Here is a 13,017-nt window from a genome sequence, read left to right on the forward strand (position 1 = left end):
TCCTGTAGACATTGTTGGAGTTTAAGACAGACTTTCTACTTCCCTGGCCTGGACTGTCCATTTTTCCAGCACTTTATAGCTTATAAGAAAGGGGTGGACAGCCAGACAAGCTCTTCCTCTTCCATGAAGACTTCCCTGAATTCTGAAACCTCAGAGGAGCTCATGGTCCATACCACACTGTTTACTTCTTATTTTGTGGGATTATTTGTTCTAATTTATTTTTAAAAATTGCGGTAAAATACACATTAGTAAAATTTATTATTTTAACCGGTTTTAAGTGTGCAGGTCAGTGGCATTAAGTACATTCACACTGTTATGCAACCATCACCGCCATCTGTCTCCAGAACTTTTTCATCCTGCAAAACTGAAACTACACCCATTAAAACACTGACTCTCCCTCCCCTGCCCCCGTTCCTCCCTGCCCCCCCACCCCCCGCAGTCCCTGGCAACCACCCTTCTACTTCCTGTCTCTATGAATTTGATGACTCTAGGGACCTAGTACAAATGGAATCATCCAGTATCTGTCTTGTCGTGACTGGTTAAATTCACTTAGCAGCATGTGCTCAAGGTTCCTCCGCGTTGTAGGAGGAATGTCCTTCCTTGTTAAGCTGTTCCCTCTGCTTAAGTTTTATGTAAATGCTCTGAGGACAAGGGCATCCTCGAAGGCTACTGGGTCTCACACAATATGGCCATGATTTGACGGCTCAGTCAGTATCAATAGGTGCACGATGGGCAGATTGGAAACTTTTAGGGTTGTGACTGCCCTGAGAGTGAGGCCAGAGGGGGCCCCAGGCGGGCTGTGGCTTGCTCTCTGGTGGCATTTGAGCTTTCGACCACACCTGTGCTTTAGTTTTGCCATAGATTAATGATTGACTTATTATGTGGAATCAAGGGGTAGATGTTACTACTGTGTCTCATCAGTTCAGCAGCATCGCCCTTCAATCAGGGTGTGTGAGTGTGAGGGTGTGAGTACATGCCAGTGAGTGCTTGTGTGAGTGTGAACATGTGAGAGCACGAATGTGTGTGAACTTAGGTGAGTGTGAATATGCGTAAGCGTGTGAGGAACGTGTGCAATTGTGAATAACTAGGAGAAAGTGTGTGCGCGTGGGTGTGGGCATGCGTGTGGGAGTGTGAATGTGCATGTGTGTGTGACAACATGTATGAGTGTGTGAGTGCGTGAGAAAGTGTAGGGGGTGGGCTGCCTGGGTGGCTCAGTCGGTTAAGCGTTGGACTTTGGCTCAGGTCATGATCTCATGGTTCGTTGGCTCTGTGCTGACAGCTCAGAGCCTGGAACCTGCTTTGGATTCTGTGTCTCTCTCTCTCTGCCCCTCCCCTGCTCACGCTTTGTCTTTATCTCTCTCTCAAAAATAAATAAACATTAAAAAAATTAAAAGAAAAAAAGAAAGTGTAGGGGGGGGTCACTCTGCAGTTAACAGGGTGGAATGGGGACAGTGGATGATCTCTCTTCCCATTCACCGGGCCTTAACATGAGCACTGGGCTTAGAGAAATTATGGATAAGCTAAATTCTAGATTTGAGATTCTAATGGGGCTTCAGTGGTTCTAAATGGAAAGAGGAAACAGTTTTGAGTTTCTTTCTCTCACTCTTTATATGAAGGTGTATTCTCTTCAAAGGACAGGAAGGAAGGTGCTAGATCTGGGTCTGTGAGGTCTTTTGTCTTTTATGGCCAAGAGAGTCCCCATACCCTGGATGATGGAGGGGTGGGTGGGGGGACGAGCTAGGTGGGTGATGGGGATTAAGGAGGGCACTTGTTGGGACGAGCACTGGGTGTTGTATGTAAGAGATGAATCACTGAATTCTACTCCTGAAACCAATACTACACAATATGCTAATTAACTTGAGTCTGAATAAAAAAAAACAGAGAGTCTTCGTACCCTGATCCTTCCTTCCTGTGGGACAGCCACTGTCCCATGTGCTTACGTCAAAACATTCAGGTGAGGGCTTTCATCATCCTGCTTTACTGTTCTGGAAAAGGAGGCATAGACAGGTTAAATGATGTGCACGTGGTCACAAAGCTAATTCAAAGAAAAGCAGTCTTGCTTTGTGGGTGAGGTTTGATTAGGACCCAGTGTGGGGTCGAGTTTGGGCTTTTCAGCCTGGGAGGTATCCTGGTACGTCTGGTTCAAACTGCATCTGACTATAAGGAAGTGGCTGTAAAATGTCTGCTCTGGCAGAAGCCCAGGTCTGGCACAAGCCCACGTCTGGCACCTTGACCCTGCCACTTTCAGACAGAGGCCTGGTTCTGGCCATTCAGCTTGCTTTTCTCTCACTTAGCGAGAGGGCACCTACAGAAGGAGCCCTGCAAGATGGTCTTGCCAGCCCTGCATATGCAGGGTCTCAGCGTCACCTGGCGTGTCAGGGGAGCTGGTTTGCTCTGAGTTTGACCTGAAGTTCTAGCTGGGCCTGGTGACCCTGACACTGTCCCGGCCCTCGTGTGGCATCAGTTCAAGTCCTGATATCCACCTGGTGTTGCTACAGCTTCTCAGAGGCCCACAGCTATGCTCAGCACTAGGAACACTGCCTATTCCAGAAGCTTCCCCTCATGCATGGGAAACACATTTTCCCGGGTGGAGGAGGGGAAGGTGGCGGCCATGGTCTGGGTTCATCATTTGGTGGTATTCTCTTCTTGTTACTGAGCTCTTGTGAGTTACTGAAAACCAACAGGAAGCGGGCAGAGTTTGAGCAAGGAAAACGGAGCCCCGCGCTAGGGCACTGCCGCCTCTAAGATGCCATGTTCTAAAAGGTGCATGATGCCCCTGGAGCTTTGTGACACAGGGGTCTGCAGAGGCTTCTCTGTGGAAATGCATGCAGGGACTTGATCGATCACCCCAAACCAGTCAGAGATGGGCACAAGATCAGAGCTAGAAGAGTTCATGTGTGCATGTATTTATGTATGTGTGCATGTGCATGTGTGTGTGTATGAATGCGTGTCTGTTTGTGTGTCTACGCGTGTATATGTATATGTGTATGTGTATATGTGTGTATGCATGCATGCATGTATTGTGTAAGTCTGTGCATGCATGTGTGTATGTATGTGTGTATATGTGTATATGCATGTATGTGTGTATGTATTGTGTGTCTGTGCATGCATGTATGTGTGTATGTGTATGTATTGTGCGTGTCTGTATGTGTATGTGTATATGTGTATGTATACATGTATGTGTGCATGTATTGTGTGTGTGTCTGTATGTATGCATGTGTGTGTGTGTGTGTGTGTGTGTGTGTGTGTGTAGTAGTAAGATGTAGGTTCCAGCCTTTCCTCAGATGTTGGGAAGAAGCCATGCCTGCCTGTATCTGCTCCCAGCCTTTCAGGAGCCCCACAGATCCGGCCTGTAGCACAGGCTGGATGATACAGGAGGCCTCTGGCTGTCAGGCCTGGAGCTTGTGTGCAGGTAGAGGAGCCCTGGGCCTGCTGCTGTGCAGCCTGAGTGTGCAGGAGGAGGAGGAGGATGAGCGGTGGAGGGGGAGGAGAAGGGGAGGAGGAGGAGGAGGAAGAGGAGGAGGGCAGGGGAGTGAGCAGAGGCTAGGGTGGGGTGGGCTTGGCAGTAGCTTTCAACCTGCTGCCCTGAGGGCAGGGCTTGGGCAGATGGCCCCTTGGGTCCCAATCCAAGTTCCTTTTTGAACAGCACAAAATGGTTCCGAGACAGGCAGAGAGTCTGGTTTTACTCCTTCTGTTGCTAGGTTGTAGAATCTGTAGTGCACATTTACATTCTAACCTCAGGCAGACATACTGTTTGTTGCAGAGGCTCTAAGCGCTTTCCCCGCACTCTGCCAGCCATGAAAGGTCATCTGAGGCTGGGCTCACTCACACAGTCCCCAAGGCTGATTGTGGGACATGGGTCATGGGCCCGCTGCGTAGCTGTCATGGTACCTGCTCAGAGACGTCTCCCAGCTGGTGGTGGTTGGTGCTGGGCCCAGGTCCCCACCTCTGCTGCCTGTTCAGTGCCCCTTGAAATGCACCCAGAGGTGTCTGTCTTCTGGCAGGGCTCTGACCTCAGAGCGGTGGGGCTGGGGAGGTCTTGGGGAAGTGGGGGTGGCGGCCGTGCATGGCATGGCGGGGAGAAGGCCCCCATGAAAGGCTGTCCTCTGTCTATGGAGCCTGTGGGTCTCCAGAGCTCGCTTGCACAATGCTTCCTGCGAGCGTTTTCATCATAGGCTTTAGCAACTGTCATGTCAGCATATGACCTTTAAAACTGTTGAAAAGGAGCCACTTCTGGAGAATGTGCTCACGAGGAGCAACCCTTCTCCCTGCCCCCTGTCTGCCGCTCAAGGACGTGCCTGCCTGCCTCATGGGCTAAGGCAGCCTGCCACTGGTGGTCTAAGTCGGACCTGGAGCCCATTTCTTGGTCACCTGGCATCTGGTTTTATTGTATTATTATTATTATTATTAATTGTTATTGTTATTTTACCTCAGCTGTCTTCTGTGCGTGTGGTAGTGAACTTAGCATCTCTTTATCTCCTCTCTTGGGTGAAGACCCAAGATCCACACTGTTTCTCCCTCTGACCCTGCTGTCACCTCCAGGGACCCCCTGTCTCCAGCAGCTGTCCCCTGCCACACACATGCATGCAGACATTTTCTGAGCCTCAGTGGGGCTCCCTGAGTGGCCTTCTCCCAGGCACATGAGGCCAGGATTCAGGTGGAAGGGAGAACACAGGGCATCACTGATGGGATCTAGCACTGGAGGGTACGGGGTGGGGGGGAAGGGGAGGAGAGGGGAAGGGAACCCTTTCTGAGGAAGGAGAGGTCAGAGTCATTGCCATTGCTGTAAGACACCAGTGGGAGGGATCCCTAAATTCAAGGCAGACCCCAGAGCCAATTAGGGAGAAGGGTGGTGGGGAGACCTTTTCTTTTCGTCATTCTGATTTTGGTGGTTCTTCCCTGGGCCATTGTGCAGCTCTTTGCTGAGTTCTTGGGGTCCTTCAGATTGGAAATAGGGGATTCAGAGCTTCTCCTAGGTGGACCCAGGGTCAGCTTGCTCCCATGCGTGTGCTGGAGTGGGACAGCTCTGGGTAGGGCAATCGCCTTCCCTCCCCCACGCCCCTTCCCCCCCAGCCTCTGGAGCTTCCCCTCCCCCCATTCCCCACCCACAGCCAATTAACTCCCACTTCTACTGGCTCTACCTCTCCATCATTTTGCTGCACATCCACTTCTTTCCATTACCCCCAGTTCAAGAGTCAGCAACCTGCAGCCTGCAGCCTAGGTCTGCCCATCCACTGTTTTGTAAATAAAGTCTTATGGGAAAATAGCCACCCTCCTTCATTTGCATACCTCCCCTGCTTGCTTTTTTGTTGCAATTGCAGAGGTGAACATGTGTCCCATATTTACTATCTGGCCCTTTTACAGAAAACGTTTGCCAACCCCTGCCCTAATTCATCCTTATCCTCTTTTAATGGGATTATTGAACCATCTTTCCAACTGCTGTCCCTCTCCCCTGTCTGGCTCCCTTCCAATCCATTTTGCACTCTGGTGTTCCTAAAATAACAATCTGCTGACGGTACTTTGCCATTTGCTTCACTGGCTCCTCAAGCTTTCTGGATGGATTCTTAATACCTTCTCCTGGTTTGCTGGGTTCTTCCACCTGGCTCCATGTTCAACCACATGTGGCTTCCAAGTGCACTATGTTCCCAAGGCACCTGGGCCTCTTTCCCAAGGTTGAGTTGCTTCCTCTTCCTGGACTGACCTTTCTCTCTGCTCTAGCCTGACATGCTCTCATTCCACCTTTCTCAGGAAAGCCTCTTGACTTCTACAGACTGGGTTAGGAACCTCTTCTATGCGCTTTCATGGTGCTCCAGAACTCTTCCTTTATAAGATATATCTTGTTAGAGTGACATTGTTTATTCATTCACGCACACATGTATGCATGCATTCTCCATGTAGATCAGTCATTCAACTAAGGATCTGGATTAAAAAAAATCCCAAGCTCCCTGGTGTTCTCAGAGCTTATAGGCTGGTGGAGGAAATAGAAATGAACCAATATTAAGAAGTAAGATGGAGAATATTAAAGAGGAGAATACCCTAAGGTAGAAAAAAATAAATCAGGCAGGAGGAAATGAAATACCCTGAAAGTGTTGACATTCTAGATGGGGTGACCAGAGATGACCTCATTGTGAAGGTGGTTTGGGGTAAAGGCTTGAAGGAAGGGAGGGAGGGAGCCATATAGGTATTTAGGGAAGAGCATTAGAGACAAAGGAAACTTAAATACAAAGATGGAAGGCAAGAGAACATCCATCTTCTGGTGTGTTTCAAGACCAGACTGGTGTGGCTGGAGGAGAGACAATGGGAAGGAGGGTTGGAAGGCCTTGTAGGGCTGTGCAGACCTTGACCTTTATTCCGAGAGGCATGAGACCCCATGTAGCTCTCACTGTGTGGAGGAGTGGCACAGGCTGTGTTGAGTTATAATAGAGTCATCCTAGCTGTGTTCTTACTTTCCAGTAGGCAGATAAGGTCCTTGAGGTCAGGTATCATGCTTGCGGACCTTTATTCTCAGACAGCACTCTGGCTCATAGAAGACCACAACAGGTGTTTTACAAGTGGGCAATGAACGAACGAATACATGAATAAATGCTATCTCTCCACAGCTGGGTCCTGACTCCTAAGGGCTTGTGAAGTCTTCTCACTGTTAAAGGGAAGCTCTGGTTGCAGATGCTGCCAACAGCCAATGTTAGCTGTCTGCTTGGACGTCACTATGGCAGCAACACACATCCAAACCAGTTTTCCTTGTTGCCACAGAAAGGACTGTTTAATGGATCCATGTCACCCTGAGGGAAGATTTCAGGGGTGTATCATATAGCATTGACCTTGGCCCTGCCCTGTGCAATGTTCTGCTCAGTGACAGAGATGAAGCTACAGAGATGTTAGAGATGTTAGAGGTGGGAGGGATGTTAGAGGTGGGAGTTAGAGATGGAGGTGGGAGGGATAGATGATTTGTTGATGGGACAGACTCAGGATTTAAAACTATCTTTGTAGGGGGCACCTGGGTGGCTCAGTCGGTTAAGCGCCCAACTTCGGCTCAGGTCATGATCTTGCAGTTTGTGAGTTCAAGCCCCTCATCGGGCTCTGTGCTGACAGCTCGGAGCCTGGAGCCTGCTTCAGATTCTGTGTCTCCCTCTCTGCCCCTCGCCTGCTCATGCTTTTTCTTTCTCTTTCAAATAAATAAACACTAAAAAGACGTTAAAAAAAACCCTAAACTATCTTTGTAGGTTCAAGATTCCAGCCAAGAGGCCCTATCTGTAGGAGAAGGTAAGTAGAGAGCCATATTAGGTTCTATGTCAAAGCCAAAAAAATCAACTGCAAAAATTGAATTGGGGATATGTAGCTTTAGTAAGTGATAAACACTACCTGAGTTAGAAGTGTAAAGCCATCTTCAAAAATCCTAAAGCAATGTTAGAAGCCATTCTAGAAGTGTATTCACAGATGCCAATGATCTGAGAGTTGTAATCCTTCTCTGACTGGGTAAGGCCACGCCCAGGACTTCACGTCCAGGCCTGGATTAGGCACCTAAAGAGTGCTGTGAACACGCTGGAGGGTGACAGAAGTATACTGAGAGAACAGTCGGTGTCTGGTGAAGAGGAGTCTGGGGGTGAGGTCCTGATAGCTCTCTTCAAAATGTCTGAAATATCGGGGCAAAAGGGCTTAGATTTGAGAGTTTTTCTGAATGGCCTTAAGGGGTTGAAATAGGGCCAGTTATGTGAGTTCAACTGATGGAAACACTGTCTAAACATCAGATGGGTTGCCTCAAGGCCTCTTTCTGTGGGGGTGAGGCGGGGGGTGGGGAGGAACAACCGTGGGCAGAAATACTTAAGCATCAGAGAAGCACTTTTACTAGATAATTTAAAAACCCCTCTTCACACTGGGATTCCATGCTTTTTTTGCTTCTCTATTACTGTGTGTGGCAGAATCTGCTAGTTATTCCTTATATCCACTTTGTACTTTTTCTTTAGTACTAAAACCCAGTATTTTTAACATGCCTTCTGCATGGAACAAGGTCTACTTTCCACAACCTTCCTTGGAACTAGGTGGGGCCAGGGGCTAAAACTGTGGCCAGTGAACTAAAAGTGGAAATATCAAGTTCAACTTCTGGGAAGTAGTAGTCAAGAGAGGGGGTATACTCTTCTTTCCCCTTCTTTTTTGCTGCAGGCTGGAATGTGGATGTGGTGGCTGGAGTGCAGTAGTCATTTTGGGCCATAAGGTAGAAAGTCTATGTTGATAAGGAGCCTGGGTTCCTGATGATTGGGGCTGTTATTACAACTCTAGTCTGTTCACCTTTCTTCTTCACTATGTGAGAACATAATAAAGAACATAGTAAAGTACAAACAATGTGTTTGTAACAAACCACAATTATTTTGGGTTTTCTGAAACTTAGGAACCCACTCATAACTAATCTACCATGGAAAGTACACACACACACACACACACACACACACACACCCGAAGGAACACTATTGAAATGAAGGACATGGGCTTCCCAGTTGGATTGCTTTGCTCCAAATTCTAGCTCCACTACTTTCTAGCTGTGGGCCATTGGACAAGTTTCTTCACCTCTCTGTGCCTCAGTTTCCAAACTTATAAAATGGGAATGATATAACAATTATGCAGTTTTCGTTTGTTTTTAGAGAAGATTAAATTAGAGAATACATTTAAAAACATAGAACAGTGATTGACCCATAGCAAATATTTGATACATATTAGCTATTATTATTTTTAAAAATTTATTTGTTTTGAGAGAGAGCAAGGTGGGGGGAGAAGAGAGAGGAAACAGAGAATCCTGAGCAGGCTCAGCACAGAGGCTGATGCAGGGCTGGATCCCATAAACCGTGAGATCATAACCTGAACTGAAACCAAGAGTCAGATGCTTAACCAACTGAGCCACCCAGGCACCCCTTAGCTATTATACAGACATAGTCCACATGTTTGTTTGTTTATACTTTACCTCTCCATACTGAGACAACTGTGGAGTTGTACTGTTTTCTCTTATTCATTGGTTCATTTGATAACTTTCATTAATGTCACAAGAAGAAACAGTAGAAGAACATTCAAAATATGCATACACAATCAAGATTTAATCTTAAGACAGTCTGCTTTAAGACATGAGGTTAAGGAATGAATTGTATCTAGAAGGGTGGGTCATTAGGATTTGCTGTGTGTTCTGAATTTCTTCCCTGTTTGGGTTACTCATTTCTAAATTGTATACGAAATACAGATTTCATAGTGATAAGCAATAATTGGTACCTAGAGAAAGAGTTTACTTCTCTCTTAAGGGTTGTCTTCCAGAGTTTCTTAAGAAACCCAAGTTGGAACTTTATTTATTTATTTATTTATTTATTTATTTATTTATTTAGTTATCTATCCATTCATTCATTCATTCATTCATTCATTCATGGGATGTATAGGTGAACAAAGAGGGGTACACACCCTTAAGATGATCCCAGCTAACAGAGAAAGCAGACATACTTTCTGTAGCTCTCTGGACGTGCCTCTTCTTATGTCTGGTTTTCTGGACCGTGGGTGTCAGAAGGTGAGTAAGAATTTGCCAGGAAGAAAAGGTGGGGTGGCACTTCTGGGAATTTATCCCCCAGAGGCACCTGCACATGTGTGGAAGGATGTACATACATGGTTATTCATGGAAGAGTTGCTTATATATAGTAGGGGAATTCTGGAGCCCGCATGTCCATCTACAGAGTCCTGGATAATCTATGGACATCCTCAGAGTGGAATACTATGCAGCTGGAAAAAGAAAGGGGTTGCTGTCTGTGCACTGCTGGAACACACTTTCCAGAATATACTATTAAGTGAAAAAAAAGCAAGGATCAGTGAGCATAGATAGTTGGCTACATTCTGTTTAAGAAAAGTGTGGTGGAGTTAGAGTATATATCTCTCTCTTTCTTGTATTTGCAGAAAGATTGGAAAGATAAACAAGGAACTAATAAAAGGGATCATGCCCTAGTAGGGAGGGGGACGGGTAGCGGGAAAGGAGAGGAGCAGGTCAGGGTGTGAGCAAGACTTCTTACTTGTTCTTTATCATTTTGATTTTTGAACTATATAAATACATTATCTACTCCAATATATAAAATGCAGTGTAATAAGAAAAGGGAGGGGTGCCTGGGTGGCTCAGTCAGTTAAGCATCCTACTTTGGTTCAGGTCATGATCTCTCGATTCATGGGTTCAAGCCCCGCATTGGGCTCTGTACTGACAGCTCAGAGCCTGGAGCTTGCTCAGATTCTGTCTCCCCCTCTCTCTCTGTTCCTCCCCGGCTTGTGCTCTCTCTTTCTCTCTAAAAAATACATTAATTAATTTAAAAAAAATAAATGGGAAGAACATTCTCCACAGAGAGATTAGCATGTGTAGAGGTTCAGAGGCATGGGACAGCACTACAAGGGAACAAAGTTCTCCCTAACTTTATTATTTTTTAATGTTTATTTATTTTTGAGAGAGAGAGAGAGAGAGAGAGAGAGAGAACACAAGTAGGGGAAGGACAGAGGGAGGGAGACAGAGGATCTGAAACAGGTTCTGTGCTGACAGCAGAGAGCCTGATGCAGCTCGAACTCATGAACCACGATACCATGAACTGAGCCAAAGTCTGATGCTTAAACAACTGAGCCACCCAGACACCCTCTCCCTAACTTTAATCTAGAGTCTCTCTGGCGGGGCTTCCAGAACTATTTGTGTGTCTCTGTTTTTGATTTCTGGACACCTACTGGGATAGAAGTTCATTAAAAATATGGGACTTTGTCAATCTTGCTCACAACCATATACAAATTACCTTTGGTTGCCTGATATTGTGGACTGACTCTCTGAGATCTCTTGCTCATGTGTATCCCAGCATCCTCTGAAGGAATAACCCCCTCCTGTTTCCCTGACATTGTTCTGCTTACCACCTGGGGTCTTATGCTCTCCCTTTCCTTCAGTTTCCTGCACCAGGAGTCATTCCATCTCTCTTCAAGAAAACAAAAAGGTATGGTTGCCCAACAACAGAGAAATTATGCATTTAAATAGAAATATATAGCTCTGAATAAAATTACACATCAACATAAATCTATACGCATACATGCATAAGAATATAATGCATATGATTATACTTACACATCCACACAGAAAGCTACATGAGCTGTACACTAGATATATTTCACCTGTTAAACAGGAACTGTATAGTGGGTTTTCTAGAATAGCAGTTTTCAAGAATTTTAGCTTGCATACCTCCTAAAGGAATTTTGAAAAAACCCTCCTTAACTTGTATAAGTCAACATCTTATGATAATTTTTTAATCATAAATTCAAATAATTGCCAAGGATGTAATTTTTGGCATAATGTAAAATGTTGACATTTTAAAATAAAAATATTGCATGTCTTTAAAATATGAGCCAAATGGAATTTAAATGTTGTGATGATTTGATACTTGCCATATTTTAAATTATACCAAGAATTGTTATTGTTAACATTCAGACATTTTTTTGTCTTCCCCTTTTTCTCTGTGGATTCCTATCTCTATTCCATTTCTCTGTAGACATTTATCCTAATGTAGTAGGTTTTTATGTTTGAAAGTCTTTTATTGGTTTCATAATTACCAAATCTATGTGTGTAAATTGCAATGTGATATTTGTTTTGTTTCCTGTGACAAGTTGCTAAATGGTGAGTCTTTTTTTTCCTTCAGAATTAAATGAACACCAGAATAAATAGTAGAATAAGATATATTTGCTTTCTCTCACCTCAAGAATTGTGTGTAGCAATAATCACAGCCCTAAAACAGGAAGCTCAGGAGTCTGTGAGCTGGCTGAGTGGCTCTTTAGTCTAGAAGGGCTCAGCTGATGGGGCGGGGCTGGCTCAAATGTCCATAGCCAGCCATTTGGATGGCTGGAATGCCTTATTTCTGCTGCACATGATTTCTCACTCTCCAATGGGCTATCCTGGGCTTCTTCCTGGGGTTGTTGGGCAGGATCCCAAGAGTGGGTGTGGCCAAACAAAACCTCTCATGCACAGCTTCCAGGCTGGCTCATTGCACTTCTGCCACTTTCCATTGGCCAAAGTAAGTCACAGGACCAGCCCATACTTCGGGGCGGGGGAAATAGACTCAACTTTGATGTGAAGAGCTTCAAAGTCACATTGCAGGGACAATATTTCGTTAGATTTATGCTAAGTATTTCATTGTGGGGGGTGCCAAAGTAAATGGAATTGTGTTTTTTATTTCAAATTTCACTTGTTCAGGGCTGGTGTATAGGAAAGTGATTGACTTTTATACATTAACCTTAAATCCTGCAACCTTGCTGTAATTGCTTATTGGTTCTAGGAAATTTTTGTTTATTTTCAATTCTTTCAGATTTTCTCCATAGATAATCATGTCATCTGTGAACAAAGACAGTTTTAGTTTTTCCTTCCCAATCTGGATACCTTTTATTTCCTTTTCCTGCCTTGTTGCATCATCTAAGACTTCTAGTGTGGTGTTGAAAAGGAGTGGTGAGAAGGGACATCCTTTTCTTGTTCCTGATATTCGTGGGAAAGCTTTGAATTTCTCACCATTAAGTATGATGTTAAGTTGTAGGAATTTTGTAGAATTCTTCATCAAGTTGAGGAGGTTCCTCTCTATTCCCAGTTTACTGAGGGTTTTTTTTTTTAAATCATGGATGAGTGTTGGATTTTGTCAAATCTTTTTTCTGTACCTATTGATAAGATTGTGTGATTTTTCTTTTTTTAGTCTGTTGATGACATTAATTATTTTTTGAATATTAACCAGCCTTTCATGCCTTAGAGGAATCCCACTTGGTTGAGTGTATAATTCTTTTTATACATTGTTGGATTCGATTTGCTAATATTTTGTTGAAGATTTTTGCATCCATGTTTATGAGAAATATTGGTCTGTAGTTTTCTTGTAGTGTCTTTTTCTGGTTTGGGTAATAGGGTAATGCTGGCCTCATAGAATAAATCAGAAAGTATTCTAGTTCCTCTTTTGGAATAAGACCTTAATTATAAAGTTGGTAAGAAGATGTTTTAGACTAACTTATTAA

The 13,017-nt window shown here is 44.7% G+C and overlaps 1 long non-coding RNA gene across 2 annotated transcripts in view; it reads left to right on the top strand.

Annotated features, from left to right (window-relative positions):
• The window catches only part of LOC123608072, a 42,868-nt gene that overhangs the window by 24,995 nt on the left and 4,856 nt on the right, over nucleotides 1-13,017 (top strand). Inside the window, exons 3-4 of one of the 2 annotated variants that reach the window (XR_006717071.1) lie at nucleotides 7,221-7,260; nucleotides 8,158-8,551. This is a non-coding gene — a long non-coding RNA (uncharacterized LOC123608072). Of the gene's footprint in view, nucleotides 1-7,220; nucleotides 7,261-8,157; nucleotides 8,552-13,017 lie in introns of those variants that run through there. The other variant, XR_006717072.1, reaches the window with a different exon arrangement.

This window comes from Leopardus geoffroyi, chromosome B2, assembly GCF_018350155.1.
Source record: "Leopardus geoffroyi isolate Oge1 chromosome B2, O.geoffroyi_Oge1_pat1.0, whole genome shotgun sequence".
NCBI lineage: Eukaryota > Metazoa > Chordata > Mammalia > Carnivora > Felidae > Leopardus > Leopardus geoffroyi.